The sequence below is a fragment of the Alosa pseudoharengus genome, unplaced genomic scaffold, assembly GCF_046254945.1.
Source record: "Alosa pseudoharengus isolate Yale_2024_CS ecotype anadromous, Long Island Sound unplaced genomic scaffold, YU_APseudo_1.1 YU_APseudo_1.1_scf_23, whole genome shotgun sequence".
Taxonomy (NCBI): domain Eukaryota; kingdom Metazoa; phylum Chordata; class Actinopteri; order Clupeiformes; family Clupeidae; genus Alosa; species Alosa pseudoharengus.
In genome coordinates, this window is record NW_027468685.1 from 10,200,090 (window position 1) to 10,215,290 (window position 15,201).

General features: G+C 52.9%; 34 non-coding genes across 34 annotated transcripts; all 34 read right to left on the bottom strand.

Annotated features, from left to right (window-relative positions):
• Positions 1–59: 59 nt before the first annotated feature.
• On the bottom strand, positions 60–131 carry trnam-cau (transfer RNA methionine (anticodon CAU)). Its single transcript has one exon. It is a non-coding gene; the product is annotated as a tRNA-Met (tRNA).
• A 481-nt stretch (positions 132–612) lies between these two features.
• Positions 613–684, bottom strand: trnam-cau (transfer RNA methionine (anticodon CAU)). Its single transcript has one exon. It is a non-coding gene; the product is annotated as a tRNA-Met (tRNA).
• Positions 685–945: 261 nt separating this feature from the next.
• Positions 946–1,017, bottom strand: trnam-cau (transfer RNA methionine (anticodon CAU)). The gene has a single exon. It is a non-coding gene; the product is annotated as a tRNA-Met (tRNA).
• Positions 1,018–1,023: 6 nt separating this feature from the next.
• On the bottom strand, positions 1,024–1,096 carry trnar-ccu (transfer RNA arginine (anticodon CCU)). Its single transcript has one exon. It is a non-coding gene; the product is annotated as a tRNA-Arg (tRNA).
• Positions 1,097–1,831: 735 nt separating this feature from the next.
• Positions 1,832–1,903, bottom strand: trnam-cau (transfer RNA methionine (anticodon CAU)). The gene has a single exon. It is a non-coding gene; the product is annotated as a tRNA-Met (tRNA).
• Positions 1,904–1,909: 6 nt separating this feature from the next.
• Positions 1,910–1,982, bottom strand: trnar-ccu (transfer RNA arginine (anticodon CCU)). The gene has a single exon. It is a non-coding gene; the product is annotated as a tRNA-Arg (tRNA).
• Positions 1,983–2,721: 739 nt separating this feature from the next.
• trnam-cau (transfer RNA methionine (anticodon CAU)) lies at positions 2,722–2,793 on the bottom strand. The gene has a single exon. It is a non-coding gene; the product is annotated as a tRNA-Met (tRNA).
• A 6-nt stretch (positions 2,794–2,799) lies between these two features.
• trnar-ccu (transfer RNA arginine (anticodon CCU)) lies at positions 2,800–2,872 on the bottom strand. The gene has a single exon. It is a non-coding gene; the product is annotated as a tRNA-Arg (tRNA).
• A 735-nt stretch (positions 2,873–3,607) lies between these two features.
• On the bottom strand, positions 3,608–3,679 carry trnam-cau (transfer RNA methionine (anticodon CAU)). The gene has a single exon. It is a non-coding gene; the product is annotated as a tRNA-Met (tRNA).
• Positions 3,680–3,685: 6 nt separating this feature from the next.
• trnar-ccu (transfer RNA arginine (anticodon CCU)) lies at positions 3,686–3,758 on the bottom strand. Its single transcript has one exon. It is a non-coding gene; the product is annotated as a tRNA-Arg (tRNA).
• Positions 3,759–4,160: 402 nt separating this feature from the next.
• On the bottom strand, positions 4,161–4,232 carry trnam-cau (transfer RNA methionine (anticodon CAU)). The gene has a single exon. It is a non-coding gene; the product is annotated as a tRNA-Met (tRNA).
• Positions 4,233–4,493: 261 nt separating this feature from the next.
• On the bottom strand, positions 4,494–4,565 carry trnam-cau (transfer RNA methionine (anticodon CAU)). The gene has a single exon. It is a non-coding gene; the product is annotated as a tRNA-Met (tRNA).
• Positions 4,566–5,046: 481 nt separating this feature from the next.
• On the bottom strand, positions 5,047–5,118 carry trnam-cau (transfer RNA methionine (anticodon CAU)). The gene has a single exon. It is a non-coding gene; the product is annotated as a tRNA-Met (tRNA).
• A 261-nt stretch (positions 5,119–5,379) lies between these two features.
• trnam-cau (transfer RNA methionine (anticodon CAU)) lies at positions 5,380–5,451 on the bottom strand. Its single transcript has one exon. It is a non-coding gene; the product is annotated as a tRNA-Met (tRNA).
• A 6-nt stretch (positions 5,452–5,457) lies between these two features.
• On the bottom strand, positions 5,458–5,530 carry trnar-ccu (transfer RNA arginine (anticodon CCU)). The gene has a single exon. It is a non-coding gene; the product is annotated as a tRNA-Arg (tRNA).
• A 735-nt stretch (positions 5,531–6,265) lies between these two features.
• Positions 6,266–6,337, bottom strand: trnam-cau (transfer RNA methionine (anticodon CAU)). The gene has a single exon. It is a non-coding gene; the product is annotated as a tRNA-Met (tRNA).
• Positions 6,338–7,151: 814 nt separating this feature from the next.
• trnam-cau (transfer RNA methionine (anticodon CAU)) lies at positions 7,152–7,223 on the bottom strand. The gene has a single exon. It is a non-coding gene; the product is annotated as a tRNA-Met (tRNA).
• A 6-nt stretch (positions 7,224–7,229) lies between these two features.
• Positions 7,230–7,302, bottom strand: trnar-ccu (transfer RNA arginine (anticodon CCU)). The gene has a single exon. It is a non-coding gene; the product is annotated as a tRNA-Arg (tRNA).
• Positions 7,303–8,037: 735 nt separating this feature from the next.
• trnam-cau (transfer RNA methionine (anticodon CAU)) lies at positions 8,038–8,109 on the bottom strand. The gene has a single exon. It is a non-coding gene; the product is annotated as a tRNA-Met (tRNA).
• A 6-nt stretch (positions 8,110–8,115) lies between these two features.
• Positions 8,116–8,188, bottom strand: trnar-ccu (transfer RNA arginine (anticodon CCU)). The gene has a single exon. It is a non-coding gene; the product is annotated as a tRNA-Arg (tRNA).
• Positions 8,189–8,590: 402 nt separating this feature from the next.
• trnam-cau (transfer RNA methionine (anticodon CAU)) lies at positions 8,591–8,662 on the bottom strand. The gene has a single exon. It is a non-coding gene; the product is annotated as a tRNA-Met (tRNA).
• Positions 8,663–8,923: 261 nt separating this feature from the next.
• On the bottom strand, positions 8,924–8,995 carry trnam-cau (transfer RNA methionine (anticodon CAU)). Its single transcript has one exon. It is a non-coding gene; the product is annotated as a tRNA-Met (tRNA).
• Positions 8,996–9,476: 481 nt separating this feature from the next.
• trnam-cau (transfer RNA methionine (anticodon CAU)) lies at positions 9,477–9,548 on the bottom strand. The gene has a single exon. It is a non-coding gene; the product is annotated as a tRNA-Met (tRNA).
• Positions 9,549–9,809: 261 nt separating this feature from the next.
• Positions 9,810–9,881, bottom strand: trnam-cau (transfer RNA methionine (anticodon CAU)). The gene has a single exon. It is a non-coding gene; the product is annotated as a tRNA-Met (tRNA).
• A 6-nt stretch (positions 9,882–9,887) lies between these two features.
• trnar-ccu (transfer RNA arginine (anticodon CCU)) lies at positions 9,888–9,960 on the bottom strand. The gene has a single exon. It is a non-coding gene; the product is annotated as a tRNA-Arg (tRNA).
• Positions 9,961–10,695: 735 nt separating this feature from the next.
• trnam-cau (transfer RNA methionine (anticodon CAU)) lies at positions 10,696–10,767 on the bottom strand. Its single transcript has one exon. It is a non-coding gene; the product is annotated as a tRNA-Met (tRNA).
• An 814-nt stretch (positions 10,768–11,581) lies between these two features.
• Positions 11,582–11,653, bottom strand: trnam-cau (transfer RNA methionine (anticodon CAU)). Its single transcript has one exon. It is a non-coding gene; the product is annotated as a tRNA-Met (tRNA).
• A 6-nt stretch (positions 11,654–11,659) lies between these two features.
• Positions 11,660–11,732, bottom strand: trnar-ccu (transfer RNA arginine (anticodon CCU)). The gene has a single exon. It is a non-coding gene; the product is annotated as a tRNA-Arg (tRNA).
• A 735-nt stretch (positions 11,733–12,467) lies between these two features.
• On the bottom strand, positions 12,468–12,539 carry trnam-cau (transfer RNA methionine (anticodon CAU)). The gene has a single exon. It is a non-coding gene; the product is annotated as a tRNA-Met (tRNA).
• Positions 12,540–12,545: 6 nt separating this feature from the next.
• On the bottom strand, positions 12,546–12,618 carry trnar-ccu (transfer RNA arginine (anticodon CCU)). Its single transcript has one exon. It is a non-coding gene; the product is annotated as a tRNA-Arg (tRNA).
• Positions 12,619–13,353: 735 nt separating this feature from the next.
• Positions 13,354–13,425, bottom strand: trnam-cau (transfer RNA methionine (anticodon CAU)). The gene has a single exon. It is a non-coding gene; the product is annotated as a tRNA-Met (tRNA).
• A 6-nt stretch (positions 13,426–13,431) lies between these two features.
• trnar-ccu (transfer RNA arginine (anticodon CCU)) lies at positions 13,432–13,504 on the bottom strand. The gene has a single exon. It is a non-coding gene; the product is annotated as a tRNA-Arg (tRNA).
• Positions 13,505–14,243: 739 nt separating this feature from the next.
• Positions 14,244–14,315, bottom strand: trnam-cau (transfer RNA methionine (anticodon CAU)). The gene has a single exon. It is a non-coding gene; the product is annotated as a tRNA-Met (tRNA).
• An 814-nt stretch (positions 14,316–15,129) lies between these two features.
• Positions 15,130–15,201, bottom strand: trnam-cau (transfer RNA methionine (anticodon CAU)). The gene has a single exon. It is a non-coding gene; the product is annotated as a tRNA-Met (tRNA).

Below are 15,201 nucleotides of genomic sequence, written 5' to 3' on the forward strand. Positions count from 1 at the left end.
TGGGTTGTGAAAGGCAAAATGTGTGCGGCTCTACTATCGTGGCACCTAAAGGGTTTGCCTAGCAGAGGATGGTTTCGATCCATCGCCCTCTGGGTTATGGGCCCAGCACGCTTCCGCTGCGCCACTCTGCTCCGCCTCACCCCAGATGGGACTCGAACCCACAATTCCTGGCTTATGAGGCCAGTGCCTTATGCATTAGGCCACTGGGGCTTACCAGCTGTGCTCCATCAGAGCCTTTGCTCCACTGGTATCAAAGGAATCTTTTAAATGTCGGGATAGCCGGACAAAGCCACTGTGTTGAATTTTCGGGTCTCGGGCCCTGAGCTGGCAGAAAGCACTCCAGACTGACTGTGGCAGGTGAGCATGGCTATATTTCCTGATTTGAAATGTTTCCATGTCAGAAGATTGTTTGAAGAGGTGTTTGCATTTTACACGACAGTGTAAAGTGACGGGAAGATCAAGACTAAGTCAAGTGAACGTGTATATAAACGTGGAAGTGGCTACAGGTTCTCCACTCCGAAGCCCCCTCCACTCGCCGTTGTCAGCGCTGGCCCAGACTCTGAGGGAAATGGCGCGCGTCAACGCGCAGGAGAGGCATCTAAAAACTGGGCCTAGCAGAGGATGGTTTCGATCCATCGACCTCTGGGTTATGGGCCCAGCACGCTTCCGCTGCGCCACTCTGCTCTGCCTCACTTCTGATTGCCTGCTCATTTCCATTAGCTCCAGTGCTCTCCTTGCAGTTTGATTGGATTGCAAGGCAGATTTGAGAAAATGCAGATGAGATGATCAGGACAAGTCAAAGGAGGTGCGTTGTCGGATACGGAAATGGCTGCACGTTCCCCAGTGAAAGCCTGCCGGTCGTAGTTTTCATTCCCGTGTCAGGCTGTGGGTTGTGAAAGGCAAAATGTGTGCGGCTCTACTATCGTGGCACCTAAAGGGTTAGCCTAGCAGAGGATGGTTTCGATCCATCGACCTCTGGGTTATGGGCCCAGCACGCTTCCGCTGCGCCACTCTGCTCCGCCTCACCCCAGATGGGACTCGAACCCACAATCCCTGGCTTAGGAGGCCAGTGCCTTATCCATTAGGCCACTGGGGCTTACCAGCTGCGCTCCATCAGAGCCTTTGCTCCACTGGTATCAAAGGAATGTTTTAAATGTCGGGATAGCCGGACAAAGCCACTGTGTTGAATTTTCGGGTCTCGGGCCCTGAGCTGGCAGAAAGCACTCCAGACTGACTGTGGCAGGTGAGCATGGCTATATTTCCTGATTTGAAATGTTTCCATGTCAGAAGATTGTTTGAAGAGGTGTTTGCATTTTACACGACAGTGTAAAGTGACGGGAAGATCAAGACTAAGTCAAGTGAACGTGTATATAAACGTGGAAGTGGCTACAGGTTCCCCACTCCGAAGCCCCCTCCACTCGCCGTTGTCAGCGCTGGCCCAGACTCTGAGGGAAATGGCGCGCGTCAACGCGCAGGAGAGGCATCTAAAAACTCGGCCTAGCAGAGGATGGTTTCGATCCATCGACCTCTGGGTTATGGGCCCAGCACGCTTCGGCTGCGCCACTCTGCTCTGCCTCAGTTCTGATTGCCTGCTCATTTCCATTAGCTCTAGTGCTCTCCTTGCAGTTTAATTGGATTGCAAGGCAGATTTGAGAAAATGCAGATGAGATGATCAGGACAAGTCAAAGGAGGTGCGTAGTCGGATACGGAAATGGCTGCACGTTCCCCAGTGAAAGCCTGCCGGTCGTAGTTTTCATTCCCGTGTCAGGCTGTGGGTTGTGAAAGGCAAAATGTGTGCGGCTCTACTATCGTGGCTCCTAAAGGGTTAGCCTAGCAGAGGATGGTTTCGATCCATCGACCTCTGGGTTATGGGCCCAGCACGCTTCCGCTGCGCCACTCTGCTCCGCCTCACCCCAGATGGGACTCGAACCCACAATCCCTGGCTTAGGAGGCCAGTGCCTTATCCATTAGGCCACTGGGGCTTACCAGCTGCCCTCCATCAGAGCCTTTGCTCCACTGGTATCAAAGGAATGTTTTAAATGTCGGGATAGCCGGACAAAGCCACTGTGTTGAATTTTCGGGTCTCGGGCCCTGAGCTGGCAGAAAGCACTCCAGACTGACTGTGGCAGGAGAGCATGGCTATATTTCCTGATTGGAAATGTTTCCATGTCAGAAGATTGTTTGAAGAGGTGTTTGCATTTTACACGACAGTGTAAAGTGACGGGAAGATCAAGACTAAGTCAAGTGAACGTGTATATAAACGTGGAAGTGGCTACAGGTTCCCCACTCCGAAGCCCCCTCCACTCGCCGTTGTCAGCGCTGGCCCAGACTCTGAGGGAAATGGCGCGCGTCAACGCGCAGGAGAGGCATCTAAAAACTCGGCCTAGCAGAGGATGGTTTCGATCGATCCATCGACCTCTGGGTTATGGGCCCAGCACGCTTCGGCTGCGCCACTCTGCTCTGCCTCAGTTCTGATTGCCTGCTCATTTCCATTAGCTCTAGTGCTCTCCTTGCAGTTTGATTGGATTGCAAGGCAGATTTGAGAAAATGCAGATGAGATTATCAGGACAAGTCAAAGGAGGTGCGTAGTCGGATACAGAAATGGCTGCACGTTCCCCAGTGAAAGCCTGCCGGTCGTAGTTTTCATTCCCGTGTCAGGCTGTGGGTTGTGAAAGGCAAAATGTGTGCGGCTCTACTATCGTGGCTCCTAAAGGGTTAGCCTAGCAGAGGATGGTTTCGATCCATCGACCTCTGGGTTATGAGCCCAGCACGCTTCCGCTGCGCCACTCTGCTCCGCCTCACCCCAGATGGGACTCGAACCCACAATCCCTGGCTTAGGAGGCCAGTGCCTTATCCATTAGGCCACTGGGGCTTACCAGCTGCCCTCCATCAGAGCCTTTGCTCCACTGGTATCAAAGGAATGTTTTAAATGTCGGGATAGCCGGACAAAGCCACTGTGTTGAATTTTCGGGTCTCGGGCCCTGAGCTGGCAGAAAGCACTCCAGACTGACTGTGGCAGGTGAGCATGGCTATATTTCCTGATTGGAAATGTTTCCATGTCAGAAGATTGTTTGAAGAGGTGTTTGCATTTTACACGACAGTGTAAAGTGACGGGAAGATCAAGACTAAGTCAAGTGAACGTGTATATAAACGTGGAAGTGGCTACAGGTTCCCCACTCCGAAGCCCCCTCCACTCGCCGTTGTCAGCGCTGGCCCAGACTCTGAGGGAAATGGCGCGCGTCAACGCGCAGGAGAGGCATCTAAAAACTGGGCCTAGCAGAGGATGGTTTAGATCCATCGACCTCTGGGTTATGGGCCCAGCACGCTTCCGCTGCGCCACTCTGCTCTGCCTCAGTTCTGATTGCCTGCTCATTTCCATTAGCTCCAGTGCTCTCCTTGCAGTTTGATTGGATTGCAAGGCAGATTTGAGAAAATGCAGATGAGATGATCAGGACAAGTCAAAGGAGGTGCGTAGTCGGATACGGAAATGGCTGCACGTTCCCCAGTGAAAGCCTGCCGGTCGTAGTTTTCATTCCCGTGTCAGGCTGTGGGTCGAGAAAGGCTAAATGTGTGCGGCTCTACTATCGTGGCACCTAAAGGGTTAGCCTAGCAGAGGATGGTTTCGATCCATCGACCTCTGGGTTATGGGCCCAGCACGCTTCCGCTGCGCCACTCTGCTCCGCCTCACCCCAGATGGGACTCGAACCCACAATCCCTGGCTTAGGAGGCCAGTGCCTTATCCATTAGGCCACTGGGGCTTACCAGCTGCGCTCCATCAGAGCCTTTGCTCCACTGGTATCAAAGGAATGTTTTAAATGTCGGGATAGCCGGACAAAGCCACTGTGTTGAATTTTCGGGTCTCGGGCCCTGAGCTGGCAGAAAGCACTCCAGACTGACTGTGGCAGGTGAGCATGGCTATATTTCCTGATTTGAAATGTTTCCATGTCAGAAGATTGTTTGAAGAGGTGTTTGCATTTTACACGACAGTGTAAAGTGACGGGAAGATCAAGACTAAGTCAAGTGAACGTGTATATAAACGTGGAAGTGGCTACAGGTTCCCCACTCCGAAGCCCCCTCCACTCGCCGTTGTCAGCGCTGGCCCAGACTCTGAGGGAAATGGCGCGCGTCAACGCGCAGGAGAGGCCTCTAAAAACTCGGCCTAGCAGAGGATGGTTTCGATCCATCGACCTCTGGGTTATGGGCCCAGCACGCTTCCGCTGCGCCACTCTGCTCTGCCTCACTTCTGATTGCCTGCTCATTTCCATTAGCTCCAGTGCTCTCCTTGCAGTTTGATTGGATTGCAAGGCAGATTTGAGAAAATGCAGATGAGATGATCAGGACAAGTCAAAGGAGGTGCGTAGTCGGATACGGAAATGGCTGCACGTTCCCCAGTGAAAGCCTGCCGGTCGTAGTTTTCATTCCCGTGTCAGGCTGTGGGTTGTGAAAGGCAAAATGTGTGCGGCTCTACTATCGTGGCACCTAAAGGGTTTGCCTAGCAGAGGATGGTTTCGATCCATCGCCCTCTGGGTTATGGGCCCAGCACGCTTCCGCTGCGCCACTCTGCTCCGCCTCACCCCAGATGGGACTCGAACCCACAATTCCTGGCTTATGAGGCCAGTGCCTTATGCATTAGGCCACTGGGGCTTACCAGCTGTGCTCCATCAGAGCCTTTGCTCCACTGGTATCAAAGGAATCTTTTAAATGTCGGGATAGCCGGACAAAGCCACTGTGTTGAATTTTCGGGTCTCGGGCCCTGAGCTGGCAGAAAGCACTCCAGACTGACTGTGGCAGGTGAGCATGGCTATATTTCCTGATTTGAAATGTTTCCATGTCAGAAGATTGTTTGAAGAGGTGTTTGCATTTTACACGACAGTGTAAAGTGACGGGAAGATCAAGACTAAGTCAAGTGAACGTGTATATAAACGTGGAAGTGGCTACAGGTTCTCCACTCCGAAGCCCCCTCCACTCGCCGTTGTCAGCGCTGGCCCAGACTCTGAGGGAAATGGCGCGCGTCAACGCGCAGGAGAGGCATCTAAAAACTGGGCCTAGCAGAGGATGGTTTCGATCCATCGACCTCTGGGTTATGGGCCCAGCACGCTTCCGCTGCGCCACTCTGCTCTGCCTCACTTCTGATTGCCTGCTCATTTCCATTAGCTCCAGTGCTCTCCTTGCAGTTTGATTGGATTGCAAGGCAGATTTGAGAAAATGCAGATGAGATGATCAGGACAAGTCAAAGGAGGTGCGTTGTCGGATACGGAAATGGCTGCACGTTCCCCAGTGAAAGCCTGCCGGTCGTAGTTTTCATTCCCGTGTCAGGCTGTGGGTTGTGAAAGGCAAAATGTGTGCGGCTCTACTATCGTGGCACCTAAAGGGTTAGCCTAGCAGAGGATGGTTTCGATCCATCGACCTCTGGGTTATGGGCCCAGCACGCTTCCGCTGCGCCACTCTGCTCCGCCTCACCCCAGATGGGACTCGAACCCACAATCCCTGGCTTAGGAGGCCAGTGCCTTATCCATTAGGCCACTGGGGCTTACCAGCTGCGCTCCATCAGAGCCTTTGCTCCACTGGTATCAAAGGAATCTTTGAAAAGTCGGGATAGCCGGACAAAGCCACTGTGTTGAATTTTCGGGTCTCGGGCCCTGAGCTGGCAGAAAGCACTCCAGACTGACTGTGGCAGGTGAGCATGGCTATATTTCCTGATTTGAAATGTTTCCATGTCAGAAGATTGTTTGAAGAGGTGTTTGCATTTTACACGACAGTGTAAAGTGACGGGAAGATCAAGACTAAGTCAAGTGAACGTGTATATAAACGTGGAAGTGGCTACAGGTTCCCCACTCCGAAGCCCCCTCCACTCGCCGTTGTCAGCGCTGGCCCAGACTCTGAGGGAAATGGCGCGCGTCAACGCGCAGGAGAGGCATCTAAAAACTGGGCCTAGCAGAGGATGGTTTCGATCCATCGACCTCTGGGTTATGGGCCCAGCACGCTTCCGCTGTGCCACTCTGCTCTGCCTCAGTTCTGATTGCCTGCTCATTTCCATTAGCTCCAGTGCTCTCCTTGCAGTTTGATTGGATTGCAAGGCAGATTTGAGAAAATGCAGATGAGATGATCAGGACAAGTCAAAGGAGGTGCGTAGTCGGATACGGAAATGGCTGCATGTTCCCCAGTGAAAGCCTGCCGGTCGTAGTTTTCATTCCCGTGTCAGGCTGTGGGTCGAGAAAGGCTAAATGTGTGCGGCTCTACTATCGTGGCACCTAAAGGGTTTGCCTAGCAGAGGATGGTTTCGATCCATCGACCTCTGGGTTATGGGCCCAGCACGCTTCCGCTGCGCCACTCTGCTCCGCCTCACCCCAGATGGGACTCGAACCCACAATTCCTGGCTTATGAGGCCAGTGCCTTATGCATTAGGCCACTGGGGCTTACCAGCTGTGCTCCATCAGAGCCTTTGCTCCACTGGTATCAAAGGAATCTTTTAAATGTCGGGATAGCCGGACAAAGCCACTGTGTTGAATTTTCGGGTCTCGGGCCCTGAGCTGGCAGAAAGCACTCCAGACTGACTGTGGCAGGTGAGCATGGCTATATTTCCTGATTTGAAATGTTTCCATGTCAGAAGATTGTTTGAAGAGGTGTTTGCATTTTACACGACAGTGTAAAGTGACGGGAAGATCAAGACTAAGTCAAGTGAACGTGTATATAAACGTGGAAGTGGCTACAGGTTCTCCACTCCGAAGCCCCATCCACTCGCCGTTGTCAGCGCTGGCCCAGACTCTGAGGGAAATGGCGCGCGTCAACGCGCAGGAGAGGCATCTAAAAACTGGGCCTAGCAGAGGATGGTTTCAATCCATCGACCTCTGGGTTATGGGCCCAGCACGCTTCCGCTGCGCCACTCTGCTCTGCCTCAGTTCTGATTGCCTGCTCATTTCCATTAGCTCCAGTGCTCTCCTTGCAGTTTGATTGGATTGCAAGGCAGATTTGAGAAAATGCAGATGAGATGATCAGGACAAGTCAAAGGAGGTGCGTAGTCGGATACGGAAATGGCTGCACGTTCCCCAGTGAAAGCCTGCCGGTCGTAGTTTTCATTCCCGTGTCAGGCTGTGGGTCGAGAAAGGCTAAATGTGTGCGGCTCTACTATCGTGGCACCTAAAGGGTTAGCCTAGCAGAGGATGGTTTCGATCCATCGACCTCTGGGTTATGGGCCCAGCACGCTTCCGCTGCGCCACTCTGCTCCGCCTCACCCCAGATGGGACTCGAACCCACAATCCCTGGCTTAGGAGGCCAGTGCCTTATCCATTAGGCCACTGGGGCTTACCAGCTGCCCTCCATCAGAGCCTTTGCTCCACTGGTATCAAAGGAATGTTTTAAATGTCGGGATAGCCGGACAAAGCCACTGTGTTGAATTTTCGGGTCTCGGGCCCTGAGCTGGCAGAAAGCACTCCAGACTGACTGTGGCAGGTGAGCATGGCTATATTTCCTGATTGGAAATGTTTCCATGTCAGAAGATTGTTTGAAGAGGTGTTTGCATTTTACACGACAGTGTAAAGTGACGGGAAGATCAAGACTAAGTCAAGTGAACGTGTATATAAACGTGGAAGTGGCTACAGGTTCCCCACTCCGAAGCCCCCTCCACTCGCCGTTGTCAGCGCTGGCCCAGACTCTGAGGGAAATGGCGCGCGTCAACGCGCAGGAGAGGCATCTAAAAACTGGGCCTAGCAGAGGATGGTTTAGATCCATCGACCTCTGGGTTATGGGCCCAGCACGCTTCCGCTGCGCCACTCTGCTCTGCCTCAGTTCTGATTGCCTGCTCATTTCCATTAGCTCCAGTGCTCTCCTTGCAGTTTGATTGGATTGCAAGGCAGATTTGAGAAAATGCAGATGAGATGATCAGGACAAGTCAAAGGAGGTGCGTAGTCGGATACGGAAATGGCTGCACGTTCCCCAGTGAAAGCCTGCCGGTCGTAGTTTTCATTCCCGTGTCAGGCTGTGGGTCGAGAAAGGCTAAATGTGTGCGGCTCTACTATCGTGGCACCTAAAGGGTTAGCCTAGCAGAGGATGGTTTCGATCCATCGACCTCTGGGTTATGGGCCCAGCACGCTTCCGCTGCGCCACTCTGCTCCGCCTCACCCCAGATGGGACTCGAACCCACAATCCCTGGCTTAGGAGGCCAGTGCCTTATCCATTAGGCCACTGGGGCTTACCAGCTGCGCTCCATCAGAGCCTTTGCTCCACTGGTATCAAAGGAATGTTTTAAATGTCGGGATAGCCGGACAAAGCCACTGTGTTGAATTTTCGGGTCTCGGGCCCTGAGCTGGCAGAAAGCACTCCAGACTGACTGTGGCAGGTGAGCATGGCTATATTTCCTGATTTGAAATGTTTCCATGTCAGAAGATTGTTTGAAGAGGTGTTTGCATTTTACACGACAGTGTAAAGTGACGGGAAGATCAAGACTAAGTCAAGTGAACGTGTATATAAACGTGGAAGTGGCTACAGGTTCCCCACTCCGAAGCCCCCTCCACTCGCCGTTGTCAGCGCTGGCCCAGACTCTGAGGGAAATGGCGCGCGTCAACGCGCAGGAGAGGCCTCTAAAAACTCGGCCTAGCAGAGGATGGTTTCGATCCATCGACCTCTGGGTTATGGGCCCAGCACGCTTCCGCTGCGCCACTCTGCTCTGCCTCACTTCTGATTGCCTGCTCATTTCCATTAGCTCCAGTGCTCTCCTTGCAGTTTGATTGGATTGCAAGGCAGATTTGAGAAAATGCAGATGAGATGATCAGGACAAGTCAAAGGAGGTGCGTAGTCGGATACGGAAATGGCTGCACGTTCCCCAGTGAAAGCCTGCCGGTCGTAGTTTTCATTCCCGTGTCAGGCTGTGGGTTGTGAAAGGCAAAATGTGTGCGGCTCTACTATCGTGGCACCTAAAGGGTTTGCCTAGCAGAGGATGGTTTCGATCCATCGCCCTCTGGGTTATGGGCCCAGCACGCTTCCGCTGCGCCACTCTGCTCCGCCTCTCCCCAGATGGGACTCGAACCCACAATTCCTGGCTTATGAGGCCAGTGCCTTATGCATTAGGCCACTGGGGCTTACCAGCTGTGCTCCATCAGAGCCTTTGCTCCACTGGTATCAAAGGAATCTTTTAAATGTCGGGATAGCCGGACAAAGCCACTGTGTTGAATTTTCGGGTCTCGGGCCCTGAGCTGGCAGAAAGCACTCCAGACTGACTGTGGCAGGTGAGCATGGCTATATTTCCTGATTTGAAATGTTTCCATGTCAGAAGATTGTTTGAAGAGGTGTTTGCATTTTACACGACAGTGTAAAGTGACGGGAAGATCAAGACTAAGTCAAGTGAACGTGTATATAAACGTGGAAGTGGCTACAGGTTCTCCACTCCGAAGCCCCCTCCACTCGCCGTTGTCAGCGCTGGCCCAGACTCTGAGGGAAATGGCGCGCGTCAACGCGCAGGAGAGGCATCTAAAAACTGGGCCTAGCAGAGGATGGTTTCGATCCATCGACCTCTGGGTTATGGGCCCAGCACGCTTCCGCTGCGCCACTCTGCTCTGCCTCACTTCTGATTGCCTGCTCATTTCCATTAGCTCCAGTGCTCTCCTTGCAGTTTGATTGGATTGCAAGGCAGATTTGAGAAAATGCAGATGAGATGATCAGGACAAGTCAAAGGAGGTGCGTTGTCGGATACGGAAATGGCTGCACGTTCCCCAGTGAAAGCCTGCCGGTCGTAGTTTTCATTCCCGTGTCAGGCTGTGGGTTGTGAAAGGCAAAATGTGTGCGGCTCTACTATCGTGGCACCTAAAGGGTTAGCCTAGCAGAGGATGGTTTCGATCCATCGACCTCTGGGTTATGGGCCCAGCACGCTTCCGCTGCGCCACTCTGCTCCGCCTCACCCCAGATGGGACTCGAACCCACAATCCCTGGCTTAGGAGGCCAGTGCCTTATCCATTAGGCCACTGGGGCTTACCAGCTGCGCTCCATCAGAGCCTTTGCTCCACTGGTATCAAAGGAATCTTTGAAAAGTCGGGATAGCCGGACAAAGCCACTGTGTTGAATTTTCGGGTCTCGGGCCCTGAGCTGGCAGAAAGCACTCCAGACTGACTGTGGCAGGTGAGCATGGCTATATTTCCTGATTTGAAATGTTTCCATGTCAGAAGATTGTTTGAAGAGGTGTTTGCATTTTACACGACAGTGTAAAGTGACGGGAAGATCAAGACTAAGTCAAGTGAACGTGTATATAAACGTGGAAGTGGCTACAGGTTCCCCACTCCGAAGCCCCCTCCACTCGCCGTTGTCAGCGCTGGCCCAGACTCTGAGGGAAATGGCGCGCGTCAACGCGCAGGAGAGGCATCTAAAAACTGGGCCTAGCAGAGGATGGTTTCAATCCATCGACCTCTGGGTTATGGGCCCAGCACGCTTCCGCTGTGCCACTCTGCTCTGCCTCAGTTCTGATTGCCTGCTCATTTCCATTAGCTCCAGTGCTCTCCTTGCAGTTTGATTGGATTGCAAGGCAGATTTGAGAAAATGCAGATGAGATGATCAGGACAAGTCAAAGGAGGTGCGTAGTCGGATACGGAAATGGCTGCACGTTCCCCAGTGAAAGCCTGCCGGTCGTAGTTTTCATTCCCGTGTCAGGCTGTGGGTCGAGAAAGGCTAAATGTGTGCGGCTCTACTATCGTGGCACCTAAAGGGTTTGCCTAGCAGAGGATGGTTTCGATCCATCGACCTCTGGGTTATGGGCCCAGCACGCTTCCGCTGCGCCACTCTGCTCCGCCTCACCCCAGATGGGACTCGAACCCACAATTCCTGGCTTATGAGGCCAGTGCCTTATGCATTAGGCCACTGGGGCTTACCAGCTGTGCTCCATCAGAGCCTTTGCTCCACTGGTATCAAAGGAATCTTTTAAATGTCGGGATAGCCGGACAAAGCCACTGTGTTGAATTTTCGGGTCTCGGGCCCTGAGCTGGCAGAAAGCACTCCAGACTGACTGTGGCAGGTGAGCATGGCTATATTTCCTGATTTGAAATGTTTCCATGTCAGAAGATTGTTTGAAGAGGTGTTTGCATTTTACACGACAGTGTAAAGTGACGGGAAGATCAAGACTAAGTCAAGTGAACGTGTATATAAACGTGGAAGTGGCTACAGGTTCTCCACTCCGAAGCCCCATCCACTCGCCGTTGTCAGCGCTGGCCCAGACTCTGAGGGAAATGGCGCGCGTCAACGCGCAGGAGAGGCATCTAAAAACTGGGCCTAGCAGAGGATGGTTTCAATCCATCGACCTCTGGGTTATGGGCCCAGCACGCTTCCGCTGCGCCACTCTGCTCTGCCTCAGTTCTGATTGCCTGCTCATTTCCATTAGCTCCAGTGCTCTCCTTGCAGTTTGATTGGATTGCAAGGCAGATTTGAGAAAATGCAGATGAGATGATCAGGACAAGTCAAAGGAGGTGCGTAGTCGGATACGGAAATGGCTGCACGTTCCCCAGTGAAAGCCTGCCGGTCGTAGTTTTCATTCCCGTGTCAGGCTGTGGGTCGAGAAAGGCTAAATGTGTGCGGCTCTACTATCGTGGCACCTAAAGGGTTAGCCTAGCAGAGGATGGTTTCGATCCATCGACCTCTGGGTTATGGGCCCAGCACGCTTCCGCTGCGCCACTCTGCTCCGCCTCACCCCAGATGGGACTCGAACCCACAATCCCTGGCTTAGGAGGCCAGTGCCTTATCCATTAGGCCACTGGGGCTTACCAGCTGCCCTCCATCAGAGCCTTTGCTCCACTGGTATCAAAGGAATGTTTTAAATGTCGGGATAGCCGGACAAAGCCACTGTGTTGAATTTTCGGGTCTCGGGCCCTGAGCTGGCAGAAAGCACTCCAGACTGACTGTGGCAGGTGAGCATGGCTATATTTCCTGATTTGAAATGTTTCCATGTCAGAAGATTGTTTGAAGAGGTGTTTGCATTTTACACGACAGTGTAAAGTGACGGGAAGATCAAGACTAAGTCAAGTGAACGTGTATATAAACGTGGAAGTGGCTACAGGTTCCCCACTCCGAAGCCCCCTCCACTCGCCGTTGTCAGCGCTGGCCCAGACTCTGAGGGAAATGGCGCGCGTCAACGCGCAGGAGAGGCATCTAAAAACTCGGCCTAGCAGAGGATGGTTTCGATCCATCGACCTCTGGGTTATGGGCCCAGCACGCTTCGGCTGCGCCACTCTGCTCTGCCTCAGTTCTGATTGCCTGCTCATTTCCATTAGCTCCAGTGCTCTCCTTGCAGTTTGATTGGATTGCAAGGCAGATTTGAGAAAATGCAGATGAGATGATCAGGACAAGTCAAAGGAGGTGCGTAGTCGGATACGGAAATGGCTGCACGTTCCCCAGTGAAAGCCTGCCGGTCGTAGTTTTCATTCCCGTGTCAGGCTGTGGGTTGTGAAAGGCAAAATGTGTGCGGCTCTACTATCGTGGCTCCTAAAGGGTTAGCCTAGCAGAGGATGGTTTCGATCCATCGACCTCTGGGTTATGGGCCCAGCACGCTTCCGCTGCGCCACTCTGCTCCGCCTCACCCCAGATGGGACTCGAACCCACAATCCCTGGCTTAGGAGGCCAGTGCCTTATCCATTAGGCCACTGGGGCTTACCAGCTGCCCTCCATCAGAGCCTTTGCTCCACTGGTATCAAAGGAATGTTTTAAATGTCGGGATAGCCGGACAAAGCCACTGTGTTGAATTTTCGGGTCTCGGGCCCTGAGCTGGCAGAAAGCACTCCAGACTGACTGTGGCAGGTGAGCATGGCTATATTTCCTGATTGGAAATGTTTCCATGTCAGAAGATTGTTTGAAGAGGTGTTTGCATTTTACACGACAGTGTAAAGTGACGGGAAGATCAAGACTAAGTCAAGTGAACGTGTATATAAACGTGGAAGTGGCTACAGGTTCCCCACTCCGAAGCCCCCTCCACTCGCCGTTGTCAGCGCTGGCCCAGACTCTGAGGGAAATGGCGCGCGTCAACGCGCAGGAGAGGCATCTAAAAACTGGGCCTAGCAGAGGATGGTTTAGATCCATCGACCTCTGGGTTATGGGCCCAGCACGCTTCCGCTGCGCCACTCTGCTCTGCCTCAGTTCTGATTGCCTGCTCATTTCCATTAGCTCCAGTGCTCTCCTTGCAGTTTGATTGGATTGCAAGGCAGATTTGAGAAAATGCAGATGAGATGATCAGGACAAGTCAAAGGAGGTGCGTAGTCGGATACGGAAATGGCTGCACGTTCCCCAGTGAAAGCCTGCCGGTCGTAGTTTTCATTCCCGTGTCAGGCTGTGGGTCGAGAAAGGCTAAATGTGTGCGGCTCTACTATCGTGGCACCTAAAGGGTTAGCCTAGCAGAGGATGGTTTCGATCCATCGACCTCTGGGTTATGGGCCCAGCACGCTTCCGCTGCGCCACTCTGCTCCGCCTCACCCCAGATCGGACTCGAACCCACAATCCCTGGCTTAGGAGGCCAGTGCCTTATCCATTAGGCCACTGGGGCTTACCAGCTGCGCTCCATCAGAGCCTTTGCTCCACTGGTATCAAAGGAATGTTTTAAATGTCGGGATAACCGAACAAAGCCACTGTGTTGAATTTTCGGGTCTCGGGCCCTGAGCTGGCAGAAAGCACTCCAGACTGACTGTGGCAGGTGAGCATGGCTATATTTCCTGATTTGAAATGTTTCCATGTCAGAAGATTGTTTGAAGAGGTGTTTGCATTTTACACGACAGTGTAAAGTGACGGGAAGATCGATCAAGACTAAGTCAAGTGAACGTGTATATAAACGTGGAAGTGGCTACAGGTTCCCCACTCCGAAGCCCCCTCCACTCGCCGTTGTCAGCGCTGGCCCAGACTCTGAGGGAAATGGCGCGCGTCAACGCGCAGGAGAGGCATCTAAAAACTGGGGCTAGCAGAGGATGGTTTCGATCCATCGACCTCTGGGTTATGGGCCCAGCACGCTTCCGCTGTGCCACTCTGCTCTGCCTCAGTTCTGATTGCCTGCTCATTTCCATTAGCTCCAGTGCTCTCCTTGCAGTTTGATTGGATTGCAAGGCAGATTTGAGAAAATGCAGATGAGATGATCAGGACAAGTCAAAGGAGGTGCGTAGTCGGATACGGAAATGGCTGCACGTTCCCCAGTGAAAGCCTGCCGGTCGTAGTTTTCATTCCCGTGTCAGGCTGTGGGTCGAGAAAGGCTAAATGTGTGCGGCTCTACTATCGTGGCACCTAAAGGGTTTGCCTAGCAGAGGATGGTTTCGATCCATCGACCTCTGGGTTATGGGCCCAGCACGCTTCCGCTGCGCCACTCTGCTCCGCCTCACCCCAGATGGGACTCGAACCCACAATTCCTGGCTTATGAGGCCAGTGCCTTATGCATTAGGCCACTGGGGCTTACCAGCTGTGCTCCATCAGAGCCTTTGCTCCACTGGTATCAAAGGAATCTTTTAAATGTCGGGATAGCCGGACAAAGCCACTGTGTTGAATTTTCGGGTCTCGGGCCCTGAGCTGGCAGAAAGCACTCCAGACTGACTGTGGCAGGTGAGCATGGCTATATTTCCTGATTGGAAATGTTTCCATGTCAGAAGATTGTTTGAAGAGGTGTTTGCATTTTACACGACAGTGTAAAGTGACGGGAAGATCAAGACTAAGTCAAGTGAACGTGTATATAAGCGTGGAAGTGGCTACAGGTTCTCCACTCCGAAGCCCCCTCCACTCGCCGTTGTCAGCGCTGGCCCAGACTCTGAGGGAAATGGCGCGCGTCAACGCGCAGGAGAGGCATCTAAAAACTGGGCCTAGCAGAGGATGGTTTCAATCCATCGACCTCTGGGTTATGGGCCCAGCACGCTTCCGCTGCGCCACTCTGCTCTGCCTCAGTTCTGATTGCCTGCTCATTTCCATTAGCTCCAGTGCTCTCCTTGCAGTTTGATTGGATTGCAAGGCAGATTTGAGAAAATGCAGATGAGATGATCAGGACAAGTCAAAGGAGGTGCGTAGTCGGATACGGAAATGGCTGCACGTTCCCCAGTGAAAGCCTGCCGGTCGTAGTTTTCATTCCCGTGTCAGGCTGTGGGTCGAGAAAGGCTAAATGTGTGCGGCTCTACTATCGTGGCACCTAAAGGGTTAGCCTAGCAGAGGATGGTTTCGATCCATCGACCTCTGGGTTATGGGCCCAGCACGCTTCCGCTGCGCCACTCTGCT